General features: G+C 37.3%; 2 long non-coding RNA genes across 2 annotated transcripts in view; both read left to right on the top strand.

Annotated features, from left to right (window-relative positions):
• LOC308689398 overlaps positions 1–21583 on the top strand; it is a 31030-nt gene that overhangs the window by 6742 nt on the left and 2705 nt on the right. The window lies entirely within an intron of this gene.
• LOC308689726 lies at positions 16520–20097 on the top strand. The gene is made up of 5 exons (XR_014030045.1): positions 16520–16679; positions 17056–17176; positions 17502–17660; positions 17976–18071; positions 19108–20097. It is a non-coding gene; the product is annotated as an uncharacterized lncRNA (long non-coding RNA).

The raw sequence follows: 21583 nt of genomic DNA, 5'->3' as shown, positions 1-21583 counted from the left end.
CAATGCGTGGCGGCTAATCCTAGCTGCTTCAGCAGCTAACCCGATTGCCTACCTCCTTCTCACAGGCTACCTCCACCAGATGCAAGCCGTGACCTAGACTGGACTTTCATCTCCCCCTGTCATGCCATGGATCATTTTGGCACTCACATCAGTTATCCACCTCTGTGCTTCTAGTCCATGACTAACTGCTATCACGGAGCTCTCAGTCCCTCTATCATGTTCAAATATTCAACTCTGCAACTGGTCGAACTAATTAACTACTCCACTACATCCCAGTCATCAAACAGCTCAGACTTCTTCGTCGACCCCGTTACATCCCCAGAAGCTTTCGGCGCAAGTTTGTTTACTTCCATCACGGACAATCCATTCCATCAATCTGGTCACCTGCACGCTCTGTCGCACCTCTCCCGAGTCATCAGAATCCTTCCCCCACTGGATCACATAGGGCTGAACGCACCGTCAGGCTGCACAGTAAACCCAGTCTGGACTACAGTGCTATCCGCACTTCACATACACCTATTCTCCAATCATTTGCAAATTCACTCACTGTCCACACGCACTGTGAATTGGGACAACCTCAGATCTTTCCAGCCTGCCATTCCTGATGGAATTGAACATCCACCCTCTCACCGTGCCAACTTTGCCCTCCTCAACACTTAATCGCTCAACAATAAAGTCCCTGTTTTCCAAGAACTCATTCTTGGAAAACACTCTGGATTTCCTTCTGCTCACCTAAACCTGGCAACAACCCAATGATTTCTTCTCCCTCAACCAAGCATCCCCCCCCTGGCTACAACTACATCTGCAAACCCTGCCCCTCCCGCCGTGCCGGTGGCCTCGCCGTTATTTTCAATAAGGGCGCTTTCACACTAGCACTTTTGGTGCGCACCCGGGTTTGAATGACGTCAGAGTTCGGTTCGTTTGGATGATGTGAACGCTGTCTTCTGAACTCGGGTGCGCACCCACGAACCGTACTCGAGTCCGATTAAAAAGGTGGTCTGGGGTACGGTTCATGTGAACTCGGGTACGGTTCGCTGCTGATATGAACACAATCGAACCAAACCGTGGAAGTGAACCGCTATTGATGTCGTATAATGTGTCTTCGGCAGACAGCCCGCTGTCTTTGAAACATTTTCTGAATTTTTGCGGCAGACAGACACAAGTGTGTTTCTGTATGTCTATGTTAAAAAACAAAGGATCAAAAAATCGCGGATCGCAGAACTCACCCTCCCCTCAGTATCATCATTTGAATATCTCGCCTTCACAGCTGTTTCCTCCTTGACAGTCATCCTCATTTTCCGGCCACCTAAACCAAATCCCTCTTTCCTCTCTGATTTTACTGAACTCCTTACACTAGTCTCATATTTCTTCACGTCTGCAGTTACTCTGTGACTTAAACATCCACATAGACTCTCCCACCTGCAAGCTGTCATCAGAATTCACCATTTTACTCTCACCCAACATGTCACATTCCCCACCCATGAAAAAGGATACATCCTCGACCTGATCTGCTCCACAAACCAACCGGTGCTCGACCTCCATCCATGCCTCTTTCCCCTCTCTGATTACAAACTGATACGGTTCACCATCCATTCTCCAAACCCACGCCCCCACCTCCTCAGAAAAATCATCTTCCGCAACCTTAAATATATCGATCCCCGCCATCTTTCTGACCTGCTCTCCACCACTCTCCACCTAGACTCAACCCTCACCTCACCTGATGATCTCACAAACCACCTTAACTCCACCTTGTCTACCTCCCTCAGCACTCTGGCCCCCCTCAAAACAAAAACCGTCACTTTTAACACCTCTTCACCATGGTACACACCTGCACTCCGGAAATGAAAACAAACTGGCTGCCAACTTGAACGTCTGGCAAAAAAATAATCTCTCACATGATTGATCTCCACCATGAAGCCTATAAACTCAACCTTATTGCCAACAAAGACGCCCTCATTGCTGCCAAATCTGCCTACCTCTCCACCATCCTCACCAACCTCTGTCAAAACCCCAGAACCCTCTTCTCCACAATAAACAACCTCATCAAGCCTCGGATCAACACCCTCCTTACCTCTACTCCGGATCTCTGCAACTCATTCCTACACTTTTTCGCTGAGAAAATCAACATCATTTACCAATCTCTATCCCCTGTACCTGACCTCCCAGTATCTACTCCGGCACCTACCACGGCCCCTCTTCTCCCCATCCTTCCTGACCTGGTCTGGATCCCTTTTCCCTCAACACCTCCCGGCCAATATCCAACCTCCCCTTTCTGTCTAAAACCCTGGAACATATAGTCACCTCAACTACAAACCCATCTTCATGCCAATAACCAATTTGAACCTCTCCAATCTGGTTTTCACCCCCTCCACAGCACAGAAACCGCTCTCCTCAAAGTCCTCAACAACCTCCTCATCTCCGCTAACACTGGTTCCCTCAATATCCTTATCCTCCTCGACTTGAGTGCAAGCCTTCGATACCGTGAGCCACAACATCCTGCTCACCAGACTCAAAGACCTTGGTATCGAAGGTACTGCACTCAGCTGACTCCTCTCCAATCTTTCAAACAGATCCCACTTCTTCTTTCTCCATAACCACATCTCTACCACAGCCACAGTCACCCAAGGTGTTCCCCAAGGCTCTGTACTCTGCCCCCTCCTCTTCATCATCTACATCTTCCCCCTTGGTCAGATACTTCGCCACTTCAACGCCGATGACACCCAGATCTACCTCAGCACCAAATCCCCCCACAATCCTCCCCTCTCCCTCATCAATCCTGTCTGTCAGCTATTAAAACCTGGATGCAACACAACTTCCTCAAACTCAACAGCGATAAAACAGAATTCCTCCTCATAGGCTCTAAATCCACACTCAGCAAAACCAATAACCCCACTCTCACCATCGACGGCACCATTGTCTGCCCATGTCCCCAGGCCCGCAACCTTGGCGTGATCTTTGATTCCACCATCTCCCTTGAGCAACACACCCGTCATGTCATCAAAACCTCCTTCTTTCATCTCCGCAACATCGCCAAACTCAGACCCTGCTGCTAAAAGAGTCATTCATGCCTTCATCTCCTCCCGACTGGACTACTGCGACTCACTTCTCCTTAGCATCAGCTCTACCTACATCAAACGACTCCAACTGGTCCAGAACGCAGCTGCCCGACTCATCACCCGCTCCAAGTCCTGGCACCACAACAACTCCACTGGCTTTCTATCTCCCACCGGTTCACCTACAAAACCCTGGTCCTCACTTACAAAGCCCTCCACCATCTTGGCCCCCTCATACCCCACTGACCTCATTTCCCCCTACCAACCCTCACGGTCCCTCAGATCCACCTCAGCCAGTCTCCTCTGCATCCTCAAGTCCAACCTCCGCAGTTTTGGGGATGGAGCCTTCTCCAGGGCAGCTCCCAGGCTCTGGAACTCCCTCCCCCAAGAGATCCGCACCTCTTGAGTCCCTCACCATCTTTCAGTCCCGTCTCAAGACGCATCTCTTCACCTCTACCTTTTTTTTTTTTTTTTTCATTTTTCTTATTATTGTAAGCTTGCGCTTATTCGGCCCAAAACTGGCATCCGACCAGCACGGAAGGTCTCTACGTGTTACTGTCCTTTTCTCTAGGCAAAGTATTTTTTGATGAAATGCAATACATTTGAATGTGTATTCTCTCATTATTTCATCTGACTCCATAAATGAAAAGGATTTAATGATATCTTTGGATCATTAATTGTGAGCGAATGTTTGACTATTCCTTTTAACTCTTTAATGAAAATAATGTCAAAGTCTGTTAGAATAATCAAATGTAACAATTTATTATGTCAGGTAAATGTATCATGCCAATTTCATAATCAATTCAAAGATAATTGATACAAAACATCAAATGCTCTGGAATAGAGAGAAGAGATGCAACCTAACATTAAGAAATACATGAGGCTGGGACGTCTCACTCTCATGGGCTAATCTGAAATACAGAAAAGGCCCCGAATTCCCCTTGATCACATGGAAACATGTTCTAACAAAAGAAATTTGCATTCAGAGGTTACACCTTTTGGGGGGGTAGGAGACCATTTGTCAGGAGATCATCTTTCTTTGTCTGCCAGATATATTTAAACTCTTAAAAACCTTAATACCTTTTGTTTACTTGTTTGGAAATGAGACATTTATACCAGTCGCACTGTAACATTTTAAATGATACCAAACATGTATTAAACTTGATGATAATTGTTAACATTAAACCATATGGATTTCTGGGTGATTTACATGTGGTCTTAGAATGAGAGAGGGGGAGTGGGGAAGAGGGGGAGAGATGTATTCTGAAGTGAGACTCTTCAAATGGTGAGTTCAAATAGTAATTTCAAGAGAGGTCCATTGTTCTCTCGGGGTCTGGTTCGCTCTTCAACCAGACTGTCCGGTATTTCCTAATTTCTCAATTCTTACATTATCTACCTGCCCTGTAAAGCGACTTTGAGTTTGTGAAAAGCGCTATATAAATTATATTTATTAGGGGCCAAGCCCCGAAGGGGCTATGGCACCTATTGTATCTGTTAGTTTTCTTATTATTATTATTAGGGGCCAAGCCCCGAAGGGGCTAAGGCACCTATTGTATCTGTTAGTTTTCTTCTTCTTCTTCTTCTTCTTCTTCTTCTTCTTCTTCTTCTTCTTCTTCTTCTTCTTCTTCTTCTTCTTCTTCTTCTTCTTCTTCTTCTTCTTCTTCTTCTTCTTCTTCTTCTTCTTCTTCTTCTTCTTCTTCTTCTTCTTCTTCTTCTTCTTCTTCTTCTTCTTCTTCTTCTTCTTCTTCTTCTTCTTCTTCTTCTTCTTCTTCTTCTTCTTCTTCTTCTTCTTCTTCTTCTTCTTCTTCTTCTTCTTCTTCTTCTTCTTCTTCTTCTTCTTCTTCTTCTTCTTCTTCTTCTTCCGCCAATGGAAGTCTATGGCAGCCCTATGAACCGTACATAGGAAAATGATGAAATTTGGCACACTTGTAGTGATGGTAATGAAAAGTAATTGTAGCAATTTTTGAGTCTCTAGGACCAACTCTATAGCGCCACCAGCAGTTCAAAAATTCAACATTGAAATGGTTATAACTTTTGAACCCTTTGATCTAGAAAAATGAAACTTAGTACACCTGATTCATCTCATCATGCTGATCAGAACCAATATCTTACATCAAGACTCCGCCCATTACAGTAGTGGCCATTTTGAAAAGTACAGTATGAAGTTTTTTTGCTACTCCCCCTTCAAAATTGGTCTAATTTTGTCCAAACATATGCTCAAATGATCTTCGGACTGAGCCGCATAAAAGTACTGTCCCCGATTTTTTTGCTATACTGGAAAAAAAAAGTTATGATGTCGCAAACTTAATGAGGTCGACCCAAAATTGGTTCAGAAGCTATAGTTCGGCCAAACTTTGATCAATCGAAACGAAAATTGGTACACTTCATCGGAAGCATGATCTGAGGTTCCATGCCAAAGTTGGGAACAGCGCCACCTACGGGTCATGAGATATGGAAAATGCATATTTTGGCCAATAACTTGTGAACGGTTTGTCAGAAAATTATAAACTTGGTGTCTATCGATTCCTTGGATCATAACGAATCCGTGGATATCGATTTTGCCATGATGGGAAGTACCACGTGTCCGCCATTTTAAATTTTGTCATAATTTGCAATATCTTTTAAACTATTTGAAATTTCTTCACCAAATTTGGTATGGATCGTCATTAGCATGGCCCGAAGGTACCTGAGAAGTTTGATCACAGCGCCACCTAGTGTTCCATAGATATCATTGTTTTTTGAAAAAACGCTTATAACTTTTGCTAACATTACTTGAAATTTGATTTATTTATGTCAATATATTCCTTGGCTTATGCCGATTTCAACGATATCTCATATGTTATTTTTCAACAATGTGACTGGCCGCCATATTGGAGCGAATGTAAAACAGTTTTTTCGCTACTCCTCCTTCAAAATTGGTCTAATTTTGTCCAAAGATGTACTCAAATGATCTTCAGACTGAGCCACATAAAAGTACTGTCCCCGTTTTTTTTGCTATACTGAAAAAAAAAAGTTATGATGTCGCAAACTTAATGAGGTCGACCCATAATTGGTTCAGAGGCGGTAACTTGTGAACAGTTTGTCACAAAATCATAAAATTGGTGTCTATTGATTTCTTGCATCATGTCGAATCTGAGGATATCTATTTTGCCAGGATTGGATGTACCACATCATAAGCTACATTAGCATTAAGTTAGCTTAGCATGCTAATCTGGTTAACTTGCTTTTGTGTGCTCATTCTTACACTGAAGCCTCTCCTCTGCAGTCTGTGATTGTACATCCTCTGAGTGGCGCAATGTGCTAAACCATGTGTCATGAATCCTTAACCAATATGGTTATGGGTTCGAGTCCTGTGTAGGGCAACTTAAAAATTTTGTATAAAGTTGTCATTTCAATTCCTTCTGGCTCTGCACTGCTGTTGGTGCTTAAATGCTTCCTGCACTGCTGTGCTTATACATTTACATGTATATTCAATTTCTGCTCTTTTTGTTCTTCTGGCTCCGCACTGCTGTTGTTGCTTAAATGCTTGCTGCGCTGCTGTGCTTACAGTACTTGTAGATTGCTGTATTTTGTCTGCTTGCTGTGCCTTGCAGGGCTTGGCCCCGTATTGCTGCTTGCAGCTATATTAGCAATTGTTATTGTCAGAATAACAATTTTCTTCTTCTTCCGCAAATGGAAGTCTATGGCAGCCCTATGAACCGTACATAGGAAAATGATGAAATTTCGCACACTTGTAGTGATGCTAATGAAAAGTAATTGTAGCAATTTTTGAGTCTCTAGGACCAACGCTATAGCGCCACCAGCAGTTCAAAAAATCAACATTGAAATGGTTATAACTTTTGAACCCTTTGATCTAGAAAAATGAAACTTAGTACACCTGATTCATCTCATCATGCTGATCAGAACCAATATCTTACATTAAGACTCCGCCCATTACAGTAGAGGCCATTTTGAAAAGTACAATATTCAGTTTTTTCGCTACTCCTCCTTCAAAATTGGTCTAATTTTGTCCAAACATATTCTCAAATGATATTTGAACTGAGCCGGACAGAAATGACTGAACAGAATTTTTTGCTATTCTGGAAAAAAAAAAGTTATGATGTCGCAAAGTTAACGAGGTCGACCCAAAATTGGTTCAGGGGCTGTATCTCAGCCAAAAATTCATCAATCGAAACGAAAATTGGTACAGTTCATCAGAAGCATGACCTGAGGTTCCATGCCAAATTTGGAAACAGCGCCACCTACGGGTAATGAGATATGAAAAATTGCTATTTTGGCCAATAACCTTTGAACAGTTTGTAAGAGAATCATAAATGTGGTATCTATGGATTCCTTGCATCATGCCGAATCCGTGGATACCGAATTATCCAAGATCGGATAAACAACATGTCCGCCATTTTTAATTTTGTCATAATTTGCAATAACTTATTAAGTATTTGACATATCGGCACCAAAATTGGTAAGGATCATCATTAGCATGGCCTGAAGGTACATGAGAAGATTGAGCACAGCACCACCTAGTGTTCCAGAGATATAAGGTCTTTTGTAAAAACGCTTATAACTTTTGTAAATATTGTTCAAATTTTTATTTCTTTATGTCATTACATTCTTTGGCTTATGCCGATTCCGTCGATATCTCATTTGTCATTTTACAACAATGTGACTATCCGCCATATTTGAACAAATGAAAAACATTTTTTTCGCTACTCCTCCTTCAAATCTTGCTCAATTTTGTCCAAAATTTGATCAGATGATCTTTGGACCGAGCCGCACAGAAATGACTGAACAGATTTTTGATATTCGCTACCGTTCCCGAGATATTCATCTTCGAAGTTGACCTAGCCTGTGTTTTTTGCCTTATGCTAGTTAACTTAGCATAATAATTGGTTAGCATGCTAACCAGATGCCATTCTTTCTAATGTGGCTCTTCAGCTATCAGGATAACCATAAGCTACATTAGCATTAAGATAGCTTAGCATGCTAATCTCGTTAACATGATTTTGTGTGCTTATTCTTACACTGAAGGCTCTGCTCTGAAGCTTTGTAAAACAAGTCCTCTGGGTGGCGCAATCTGTTCAACCATGCGTCATGAATCCCGAACCATTCCGGTCGTGGGTTCGAGACCAGTTTGGGGCGACTTTGAAATTGTGTTTAAAATTGTCATTTGAACTCCTTTATCATCTGGGTAAAAGCTGTACTAATGTTTCTAACACTGGGATTAGAAATGTGTTTTTTTTTCTACATTCTGTGTTTGTTCTCATCAGAACTTTTGTTCATTTTGATTTCATCCTATCTGTACTTCTGAACCCATCTGTTCTTCATATACATTCTATTTCTGCTGTTTTTGCTCTTCTGGCTCCGCATTGCGCTACAGCCCTACTGTGCTACAGCGGCTTGGCCCCTGTATCGCTGCTTGCAGCTATATTAGCAATTGTTATTGTCAGAATAACAATTCTTCTTCTTCCGCCAATGGATGTCTATGGCAGCCCTATGAACCGTAAGTAGGAAAATGATGAAATTTGGCACACTTGTAGTGATGGCCATGAATAGTAAAAGTAGCAATTTTTGAGTCTCTAGGACCAACTCTATAGCGCCACCAGCAGTTCAAAAATTCAACATTGAAATGGTTATTACTTTTGAACCCTTTGATCTAGAAAAATGAAACTTAGTACACTTGATTCATCTCATCATGCTGATAAGAACCAATATCTTACATTAAGACTCCGCCCATTACAGTAGTGGCCATTTTGAAAAGTACAGTATGCAGTTTTTTTGCTACTCCTCCTTCAAAATTGGTCTAATTTTGTCCAAACATGTGCTCAAATGATCTTTGGACTGAGCCGCATAAAAGTACTGTCCCCGATTTTTTTGCTATACTGGAAAAAAAAAAGTTATGATGTCGCAAACTTAATGAGGTTGACCCAAAATTGGTTCAAAAGCTATAGCTCAACCAAACTTTGATCAATCGAAACGAAAATTGGTACGCTTCATTGGAAGCTTGATCTGAGGTTACATGCCAAAGTTGGGATCAGCGCCACCTACGGGTCATGAGATATGGAAAATGCATATTTTGGCCAATAACCTGTGAACGGTTTGTCAGAATATTATAAACTTGGTGTCTTTCGATTCCTTGGGTCATGTCGAATCCGTAGATATCGATTTTGCCATGATGGGATGTACCACGTGTCCGCCATTTTGAATTTTGTCATAATTTGCAATATCTTTTAAACTATTTGAAATTTCACCAAATTTGGTATAGATCATCATTAGCATGGCCCGAAGGTACCTGAGACGTTTGATCACAGCGCCACCTAATGATCCATAGATATAATTGTTTTTTGAAAAAACGCTTATAACTTTTGCTAACATTGCTTGAAATTTGATTTCTTTATGTCAATATATTCCTTGGCTTATGCCGATTTCAACGATATCTCATATGTTATTTTTCAACAATGTGACTGGCCGCCATATTGGAGCGAATGTAAAACAGTTTTTTCGCTACTCCTCCTTCAAAATTGGTCTAATTTTGTCCAAACATGTACTCAAATGATCTTCGGACTGAGCCGCATAAAAGTACTGTCCCCGATTTTTTTGCTATACTGGAAAAAAAAAAGTTATGATGTCGCAAACTTAATGAGGTCGACCCATAATTGGTTCAGAGGCTGTAACTTGTGAACAGTTTGTCACAAAATCATAAAATTGGTGTCTATCGATTCCTTGCATCATGTCGAATCTGAGGATATCTATTTTGCCAAGATTGGATGTACCACATCATAAGCTACATTAGCATTAAGTTAGCTTAGCATGCTAATCTGGTTAACTTGCTTTTGTGTGCTCATTCTTACACTGAAGCCTCTCCTCTGCAGTCTGTGATTGTACATCCTCTGAGTGGCGCAATGTGCTAAACCATGTGTCATGAATCCTTAACCAATATGGTTATGGGTTCGAGTCCTGTGTGGGGCAACTTTAAAATTTTGTATAAAGTTGTCATTTCAATTCCTTCTGGCTCTGCACTGCTGTTGGTGCTTAAATGCTTCCTGCACTGCTGTGCTTGGTGTACATTTACATGTATATTCAATTTCTGCTCTTTTTGTTCTTCTGGCTCCGCACTGCTGTTGTTGCTTAAATGCTTGCTGCGCTGCTGTGCTTACAGTACTTGTAGATTGCTGTATTTTGTCTGCTTGCTGTGCCTTGCAGGGCTTGGCCCCGTATTGCTGCTTGCAGCTATATTTATTATTATTATTATTATTCTTCTTCCTCCTCTTGAAGTCTATGGCAGCCCTATGAACCATACATAGGAAAATGATGAAATTTGGCACACTTGTAGTGATGGTAATGAAAAGTAATTGTAGCAATTTTTGAGTCTCTAGGTCCAACTCTATAGCGCCACCAGCAGTTCAAAAATTCAACATTGAAATGGTTATAACTTTTGAACCCTTTGATCTAGAAAAATGAAACTTAGTACACCTGATTCATCTCATCATGCTGATTAGAACCAATATCTTACATTAAGACTCCGCCCATTACAGTAGTGGCCATTTTGAAAAGTACAGTATGCAGTTTTTTTGCTACTCCTTCAAAATTGGTCTAATTTTGTCCAAACATGTACTCAAATGATCTTCGGACTGAGCCGCATAAAAGTACTGTCCCCGATTTTTTTGCTATATTGGAAAAAAAAAAGTTATGATGTCGCAAACTTAACGAGGTCGACCCAAAATTGGTTCAGAAGCTATAGCTCGGCCAAACTTTGATCAATCGAAACGAAAATTGGTACACTTCATCGGAAGCATGATCTGAGGTTCCATGCCAAAGTTGGGAACAGCGCCACCTACGGGTCATGAGATATGGAAAATGCATATTTTGGCCAATAACTTATGAACAGTTTGTCAGAAAATTATAAACTTGGTGTCTATCGATTCCTTGGGTCATGACAAATCCGTGGATATCGATTTTGCCATGATGGGATGTACCACGTGTCCGCCATTTTGAATGATGTCATAATTTGCAATATCTTTTAAACTATTTGAAATTTCTTCACCAAATTTGGTATGGATCATCATTAGCATGGCCCGAAGGTACCTGAGAAATTTGATCACAGCGCCACCTAGTGTTCCAGAGATATCATTGTTTTTTGAAAAAACGCTTATAACTTTTGCTAACATTGCTTGAAATTTGATTTCTTTATGTCAATATATTCCTTGGCTTATGCCGATTTCAACGATATCTCATATGTTATTTATCAACAATGTGACTGGCCGCCATATTGGAGTGAATGTAAAACAGTTTTTTCGCTACTCCTCCTTCAAAATTGGTCTAATTTTGTCCAAACATGTACTCAAATGATCTTCGGACTGAGCCGCATAAAAGTACTGTCCCCGATTTTTTTGCTCTACTGGAAAAAAAAAGTTATGATGTCGCAAACTTAATGAGGTCAACCCATAATTGGTTCAGAGGCTGTAACTTGTGAACAGTTTGTCACAAAATCATAAAATTGGTGTCTATCGATTCCTTGCGTCATGTCGAATCTGAGGATATCTATTTTGCCAGGATTGGATGTACCACATCATAAGCTATATTAGCATTAAGTTAGCTTAGCATGCTAATCTCGTTAACATGATTTTGTGTGCTCATTCACACACTGAAGCCTCTCCTCTGCAGCTTTGTAAAACATGTCCTCTGGGTGGCGCAAGTGGTTCAACCATGCGTCATGAATCCCGAACCATTGTGGTCGTGGGTTCGAGACCAGTGTGGGGCGACTTTGAAATTGTGTATAAAATAATAATTTAAATTCCTTCCGGCTCTGCACTGCTGTTGGTGCTTAAATGCTAGCTGTGCTGCTGTAATTGATGTGCTTACTGTGCTTGATGTACATTACATTTCTGATGTTTTGCTCTTCTGGCTCCGCATTGTGCTACAGCGATTCTACCTTCAACATCTTAAGTCTCTGTAAAATTATTAAGCAAACCACAGTGTATGAGTGTAAACCAAATACTAAGTATAGCAAAAGGCTTTAACTTTGAAAATTGTTAAATCGTTTCCAATGTGTAGCAAATGTTAAACCATGTGAATTGTGCAATGTTCAAAAGATTCCTAGTAAAAAAGAATGTATCCAAACAAGCCAAACAACCAGAAGGGCTTGGCCCCGGAAAGGCTGCTTGCAGCTTTTTAGGGGCCAAGCCCCGAAGGGGCAAGGCACCTATTGTATCTGTTAGTTTTCTTCTTATTATTATTATTATTAGGGGCCAAGCCCCGAAGGGGCAAGGCACCTATTGTATCTGTTAGTTTTCTTATTAGGGGCCAAGCCCCGAAGGGGCAAGGCACCTATTGTATCTGTTAGTTTTCTTATTATTATTATTATTATTAGGGGCCAAGCCCCGAAGGGGCAAGGCACCTATTGTATCTGTTAGTTTTCTTATAGTTCAAGCAGAAAATCAACAATATCATCATTAGATCTGTTGCATTTTACATCAACCAGTGTGCAAACAATGCTATTTCAATGCTATTACTGTAAAAATGTTGTCAGAGGTAGATTTTTATGATGAGGTTTCTATGTTTTAACTTCTATTGCAGTTGGTTTGAATTGAGTTTAACATTTTGGACACTATGCCACTTATGCCACTTTTTGGACGCTTATAGCCACAAACTGAATAGTGGCATGTTACTAATGTGATGGTTTAATTGACAGACACGTTAGTTATTTGTGCACCAATTATTTCACAATTTTGAATACCCTTTTGTAATTGTTTTAAATAATCATTGTATTTGTTTTTTTTTCATTTACTCAAAATAGTTTTTTAACCCCTAATGTTTTTAAATACACTTTATAATTAAATTGATCACCTCAGCACAGACAATACAAATTTGAATCATTTTAAACCCCTAATCTTGTATTAATGTAATTCTTAACATTGTCTACATTCAAAATTGTCATATGATACCATTGTCAAGACAATGTTCATGTTCAATGTTCAATGACTGAATTATACTGCTGTTTTGTCACATGCTGTAAATAGTTTTCTAATCTGTTTTTAAATGCACAATTATTTTAATTCAAAAGTTTTTAAAATGGAGTTTTCTTATCCATATGATTAATGCTGAAAAAAATCAAGGTTTATTCACATCCATCTTTCAAATATAATTGTATTTATTTGTATATTAAACACAACAAAATGGTACAATTGACTTTTGTTTATTTAAATAGTCAACAATTTCATACATCACACATTTTATCTATTTATACTATATATTCAAATTTACCAACACAATTCAATACTACAGCAGGGCTCAAAATACATACATAGAAAGTAATACTTCACAATTCAGCACCATATGTATAAAAACCAATGTGTGAACAATAACAAAACATGTCTTCAAGTTAGCACATGACATTGAGCATAAAGTAATTTCAACTAAACATATCTGATATACTATATATGTTCATCACCTTCACGTCATCAGCCATCACTGATAACTCATCACCTGCTTGTCATTTATCACCATAGACACTAATATTCATCACAGCTGTCTCTCTTTGTCTCATCATCACCTTTTGTAGTTCCATTCTGATCAATCATCCTTTGTGCATTCTTGTCTATTTAATGTGTCTGTATCCTGCCATATGTTCACCTTGATTAAGAGAAAACTGTTCCACACAAAACGTTCTAGCTTTGTTCAGAAGGAGATTTGTTCAGAAGGAGATTTGTTCAGAAGGAGATTTGTTCAGAAGGAGATTTGTTCAGAAGGAGATTTGTTCAGAAGGAGAAAGATTGTTCAGCCTGCACCCTGACACACAGGTTAGTCTAAATATACTTTTAATGATTTTTAAATTCAGAATATGACTTTAATATTTTATTTATAATATTTTGTGTAATTTCAAAGATACTCAAACTAAATCACAAAACATATGTCTGATAATTATAACCACATGTTAAATCATGTGACTCCTGTAAGTGATAATCATATTATTAAATCTGAATTTTTTATTTATTTTTATTTTATTTTTTTAATGTGCATACAATATTTCTTATAGATATGGCAAGTCCATCAAATGTTGTTGGATATATACACAACGTCACTGACATAAAACAGGGCCCCAAGAAACATTTTTTTGACGCAACATTACAACAAAAAGACATCACATCAACAATCAGAATATTCAGGCCTGAACTACACGGGCAATTCAAATCATCAGAAAATGATCGGTGAGTCAGTTACATATGTTGTTCTTATGAAAAGTACATTCACAATGACCTTTTAGCTCTAAACGCATTCTTAAAAATGGTTCTAAACCATACCATGTTAAAATTATTTGATTCATAAAAATTGCAGAACCCTTCCAGCTAAATAAACAATATTTGTAATGAAAGCGCTAGAACCCATGGTGTTATAAAAATACTTTTATTATGTTAGATTATTCTCATTAAAATTAATAACTGTATGTGATAAATATTTATTTGATTAATATTAATTTATATTTTTTCCTTTTTGAATTTATTAATATTGGGGTTTGTTTCACCCCTCAATCTTTGAGATGTAATTTTAATTTAGAGCCTCAAGATTGATTTAGTGGCTTTAATGATCTTGTGACTGGGATTGTTTATGCATGAAGATTGTATGAAAATTTGAAATTTAATATAAAAATACATTTTAAGATGCTTTAAATTGTTAGAATTCGAGTCTATAATATTTGTTTTAATTATGAATCTTTGATAAAGACATTTATTTTATTTAAAAAAAGAGGGAACAGACAACCATGAACTGTAACCTAAAGATCCATTTTAGTATATGACGATTTATTAGTACCATACAGTTATAAAAAGAAATGTTACTAAAGTGCAAGAAAACTTAAAACAATCATCTTTTTAGATTGTGTGACTTTACTCTTTAAACTGTATACCAGACAACTAACTATATTTCCTTAATCCATGCAACTCCTAGGAGACCCATTAAGCTGGAGAATATTGTGATACAACCTTCGCAGCTGTATTCCGGGAAAGTAGACATTCTTTTCACAAACACGTCTAAATTATTGTGTATAAGAGATGTTGGATTCATTTACAACACGCAAAAAACAGATCTGAAAGTGTTTACATTGGAGCACATCCTTAAAACCAGCTCCCAATATGAACGAGTAAGTACATTTTTATAAGAAAATTTGAATGTACAGTATCTATTTTAAATGGACTTAATCACATATTACTTAAACATTAACCACTATAACAGAAATACCCTTATAAACTTTGATTCCACAACTTGAATTTATATTGAACTAAATTTATGTGTGCATGCTGACACGAGAGAATTTTCAAGTTTGGTCCTAACATTAGGGGCTGTTTAGCCACACTTGCACATTTTACACTTCAAAAGAACATTGAAGCTGCATTGCACACCACTGTCTTTCAAATATATGGTGTGACTTGGCAGTATGATTTGAAAATGTATCCACAGTCTGCTTTTAAAGATAACTCCTATGCTTATTTATATGCATATAAAAAAATAACATTATTTTAAATATACATACATGTAATTGAAATAAACATGTTACTGAAATTGAAAACGAGCTTTAACATACTGTTTTACTAATCTGTGTAAATTTCTCTTTCAATAGGTACTACTCAATGTCAAAATCGCTCAACAGGAGAGCGAGGGCCACAATATAATGAGAGATGGAACTTTCCTGGAAAAAACCATTTACACTGTTTGTGACGCAACATCATCTGCAGAACTGACTGTGTGGGGCGAGCACTGCCTTGAAGTTGACCGGTGGTACAGCATGTCAAATATCTCCGTAAGACAATACAACAACAAACCATATTTGACTACAACCAAAGACACAGAATTCAGAATCATTAATTCTCAAGACACTGCAGTCCTTCTTCCAACCACATCTTCAAACAGTCAAAACTGTGAAATAATTGGCGCACAAATTACAAATACGTATATCTGTCCATTAAAACACCCTATCAATATGTCACTATCAAGCTCAAAAATACTGTGTGAGAAATGTAAAACTCAATTCAAATCAGCTGCAATACAAATGAAAACTTTCGGGAACTTAACAATGAAATCTACATCTGGCAAAATATTTACAGCCAAAATTGGCAATAACATTATTGGCACAATCGTTGACTTAAAACGCAGTAGATCTGACGACGATATTGTTGATGCACTACTTGAATTACCAGAAATGAAAGTCACAACACATAATGATTTTATCATAAAGATTGAGCCAATTAACACCAACACAATAACTGATGATAGAGCTGGACCATCTACACTGTAAAAAATCCAACTCACAAAAAGTTAGACTAATTATTATATTTAAGTTAACTGGACAATTAAATGCAAAAATGTTGGCTTAACTAGTGAAAAGTCGTTGGTTCAACAATTGTTGAACCAACATAGTATTAGTTGTAAATTCGATTTGTAAATGCGAGTTAACAAGCATTCAAGTTGTGTTGGAAGTTGGAGCATGCGCACTGTAACGACCACGAAGTTGGCGCATGTGCAGTGAAGCGCGCGAACACCGAATAGTGGAAAGACGAAGGAGCCATTTTGACCATCAGCGTGCGAGACCTACGGATTTACTTGCATCCAACGTGTTTCTTCTCAAAGTCATCGTTTTATGTAAGTAATAAGTAGAATATATGCATTATTTTGAAGTTGTTTGTAAAATTAGTATGTATTATTGATCGCAAAGCCCTGTTAACGTATGCATGGTATGATATTTTTTTTCTACGAGCAAGATTAACTGTTAAACAAGTCTCCTAACTTCAGCATTCAGCATGTAAAATGTTTATAATAGAATCTGAGGTAATCGTTTTGAGTTAAGAAGTTCGAAATCGCCACTTATTTTAAACTAACTTTATTTAGTTTGGGATTTTTTGCAATAACGTGACACCAAAGAAATATTTTAAAGTCGACTCTTTATCTTGAATTTATAGGCTAACTAATGTTATTCACACACGCGTTGCCGTGGGCTAATTTAAATTTCCCATTTCAGACAACTCAAAGTCAGTGAAAATCTGCACATTTTGTCCTTGTGCCCTTTGCCTGGCTAGGCATTCTCACGTGTTTCTACTCATCGGAATCGACAAGACTGCTAAGTTAACGGCTCATTTAAAGTAAGTATCATTTTATGGAGATTTTATGCACATAAAATCAATGAATTTGCAAATGTATTTTGCTCTCCACAAACATGCATTTCAACTTGAGTCTGTAATTAATTTGATCTAATGCAAAGTAACGTTACCACAAATTGTATTAACAAACATGTCTTTTTTGTAACAGTCTCATCCCAAAACGTCATATACTATAACGTCAATATGAGACGGTTCGGGTTATGGTTAGGTTTAGGTATGGGTTAGGGGTACCGCAATGTCTGTTGTAAGCCATTTGAAGCCAGTTAGTCAATGTTACAACCAAGACCTGTTTTATTTCTATCAACAGTTATGTAATGAATTCAAACGCATTACCAGTGTGGACCTCCTCGATACTTTCAGATCAGCAATACACCAGCACACTCCACAACTCCTCAAGTTGTACAGAGCAAGAAAGGGGGCATTTGGAAACGAAATAGAAGATCTTCTCAACAAGCTTGATCAGCAGGTAACTTGTTAAGGTTACCAATAGATAGATGTTTTTAAAAAACGATTTATAAGAGCCATTTGATATTTTATTTTCAGAAGATATTTTTGAAGAATTATGACAATGTTTCAAGTGTTCACTAGCTGATTAGATTTTGGTTCTGAACTTACTGCATACAATACTGATTTCCTATTAAAGCCATCTATTTTGATTCATGGGCTCATTAGCAGAGGCTCTGTGACTTAAAAAATACATGCAAACTCATAACAAAATTAAATTAATAACAGTGCATTACAATATTTTTGTTGTTGTTTTGTACCCATTTTTTTTTTTTAGACCACAAATATTGTGTCTCATAGAAGGCAAACCGTCCTGGAAGGTCTCCCAGTGTTTCTCAGAGAAGACTCTTCAGCACTTTTTAGAACATGCCAGGTGAGTCATGTGTCATTACTTATACATCATCTTGCCATGGTAATGGGGATTTTTGTGTTAAAGGGATGGTTCTGAGTAATTTCAACCTTAGGGTCCGTTGCACCATGACCTTGAGCCAAACCCCCCCCCACCCCCACCCCCCCCAGGTGGATGTTTGACTCATGGTCATAGTGCAAAGGACTCTAGGTTGAAATTACTCTGAACAACCTGTTTAAAGGAGAACTCCAATTAATTTTAACATGGAGATATTTTTTATTTTATTTTTTTATAAATTTGGAGTGTACAACGTCAAAAATCAGTGTTGCCTACACGTGTTATCCTCTTTTTAAAATTTGCACCCTGTTGACTTAAATGGGACTAGTTTTAAACCTGCTTTTAGCCTCTTAACATCCTTGATATGACATTTCAAGTGCCCAGCCATTATGAGTGATTCCTTCAAGAGGGAGTACGGTGAATATGACTGACTGCATTAGATGTAAAAGATATGAATAAAAGTGATGTTAATTCAGGCAGCACACATCGTGTTTACATCCTGTTTTCGGTCGACTGTTCGACAGTACCCAACAGTGTACACTGTTCTATGTACTGTAAAATTATCTCAATGTTAAAATTGACTGAAGTTCTCCTTTAACAACAAACCGATTGTTTTGATTATTCATTAGTTATTGATTTAAAGTATATTTTTGCAAATACACCATGATTCAGTCAATGATTTTGTATGCAATTTGTTAATCTCTAATATTTTGAATTTGAATGAAACTGAAAATATACCATCTTGGTTATTATAATTGCTTTTTTGTGATGTAGCTTATTCAGGGCAGTACTAAATTGAAAAATAGCCAATTGTATTTTGTGTATTTATGTACTTTATAAAATTATTAACATCTTGCAGATTCTGCAGGTGGGATTGCAAAATTTAGAGCACATCAATTACTTAATAGTTCATTTTTTGTTGTTGTTGTTGTTGTTGTTGTTGTTGTTGTTGGTGTCAAGTGATACTGATTTATTCTTTTTTTATTATTATTATTATCATCAGGACAAGACTCCAGAGGACAGACAGACCAGAGGGATGAAGGTGGGAATCCTTATTGTAATTGAAGATGATGCCTGCCCCAGCACACTGCCCAGTGTCATCAAATTTTCTGTTGTGTTGGAGGAGGTAATTGTACTGAAAGATTTGATTTTGAGTACCCAGAGAAACTGAAATACTCTTTTGAGGTTATTGAAGGTGTTCAAGGAGATGAGCTCTCATTGTTCTGCTAGTACCTCAAAACTAAGATTTTACTGTGACTTGTTTTTAAACTGTAAACTTGAGGTTGTGAAAAACATTGTGCCACTGTTTCAGCAATTTAAGCCCAAACGTTGAAGGAACACGCCAACTTTTTAGGCCATTAGCTTATTCACAGTATACCCCAGAGTTAAATAAGTCCATACATACCCTTCTCATCTCTGTGTGTGCTGTAACTGTCTGACGATCCCACTGCCAGCCTAGCTTAGCACAAAGACTGGAGGCAAATGGCTCCAGCTAGCATACTGCTCCCAATATGTGACCAAAAAAAAAAAAAACAGACCTTCTTATTTATACTAGCTGTAACTATACAAATCTTAACATGTAAATAGGAAAATGTTGGTGTTATTTTGTCACTTATTTGGGATTGGTATGCTAGTTTGAATCATTTACCTCCAGTCTGTGTGCGAAGCTAGGCTAGTGGTAGGTGTGTCAGACAGAGTTACGGCATGCACAGAGATGAAAAGGGTGTGTATGGACTTATCTAACTCTGGGGAAACAGTAAATAAGCTAAAGTCCCAAAAAGTCAGCGTGCTGCTTTAACTTGCACTTACATTGCTCATTTGTGTTTCATATTAACAATGTTAAATGTTACGCATAGAAATTGTCAATGTGATAACACTTTGAATGTTAAAGAAAAAGTGTTTTTTCTGCATTTTGTTTTATTACTTTAAGAATAAGTATAGCTGTTGAACATTGTTTTTTGCTGTTATGAAATAAAACTTCCAACAAAATTTCAAGAATGTAGTAGTTTTATTTTTTTAAACCTGTAATGTTTAAAAACACATTTTTAGTCCACTTAACATACTTTATTAAGTTAAGTTAACATAACATTAAAAGTTGAAATTTTAGAATTTTCTAAGTTTTTTTAACTACAAAAACTCAATCAGCTGAACAAAAGATCTTAAGTTGGGAGAAATGTGACTTTACTTAGTGAATTGAGTTAAGTGAACTACTTGATTTAAAAGTTGAGTAAACTCAAAAAAGTCATGCAGCAAGTTGCCTCGAAATTTTAAGTTAAGTCAACTTTTTTTTTTTTACAGTGTACACCTTTCTTCCAAGATACAGACTTGGATCAAGACATGCTTCAAATTCATACACCACCACAGAGTACACATCCTACACCAACTGACACATCTGATTATGCAATTCAAGACACACAAACTGACATTGAGACGCCATCACCACCAGTACAAGAGCCAAAACACACAAATAAAAAGTTGAGATCTGTAGGCATGCAATTAAAAACAAAAAAATGATTTTTTTTCCCGCTAATATATATATATATATATATATATATATATATATATATATATATATATATATATATATATATATATTTTTTTTATATACCTTTGCAGGTATTTCTCATTACCATTGTTGGTATGATTATATTTGATGCATCTAATGTGTTTTTTTTTTTTAAATTTGTAAATTTATAATTTAAATGATAGTGTGGAAGAGAATTTTTAATTTCTTGTTGAAAATATACTTTGTATTTAATTGGTTAAACTAAGACCAAAAGTATCTCTTAAACAATATATTTTGTTTATTCTTGTGATCATATTGTCAAGTGTTTATAGGTAGTGTTATATTATATATGTTGATGTTACCCTTTTGTTTGATACCTTTGCAGGTATTTGTGATTACCATTGTTGGTATGATTTATCATTTATTTATGTAATGTGTTATTTGTATTAGTTTTTTACTTTTGCAAATATTGATAATTGATTGCATGGAAGAGAACTTTTTGATTTCTTGTTGAAAACATACTATGTATTAAATTGGTTTAAACTAAAAGCAAAACTGTCCCTTTTTATAATACAATCTACTTTGTTCATTCTTGTAATGCAAATTTGAATTTTCAGCATCATTACTCTAGTCTATAATGTCATATGGTTTACAAATCATTTTAATATACTTATTTTCTGCTCAAGAAATGTTTCTTATTACAGAAAACAGCAATGCTCCTTATTGTAGTTTGAAAACTGAAATACAGAATATTTTAGACATGTTCAAAAAAATTGTTAGCTGATAAATAAAAAAAAAAAAAGAAGAATTTTCTGCATGAAAATGTTTTTCATTTCATTTGGCATAAACATCTTGTCAAGTATTTATGTATTCATAGGTAGTGTTATGATACATATTTTGATTACCTTTGCAGGTATTTGTGATTACCATTGTTGGTATGTATCTAATGTGTATTTCGTATTTTGATTACTAT

Source organism: Scardinius erythrophthalmus (assembly GCF_964197995.2).
Source record: "Scardinius erythrophthalmus genome assembly, chromosome: 4".
Taxonomy (NCBI): domain Eukaryota; kingdom Metazoa; phylum Chordata; class Actinopteri; order Cypriniformes; family Leuciscidae; genus Scardinius; species Scardinius erythrophthalmus.
This window is presented reverse-complemented; position numbering and strand designations above follow the sequence as displayed.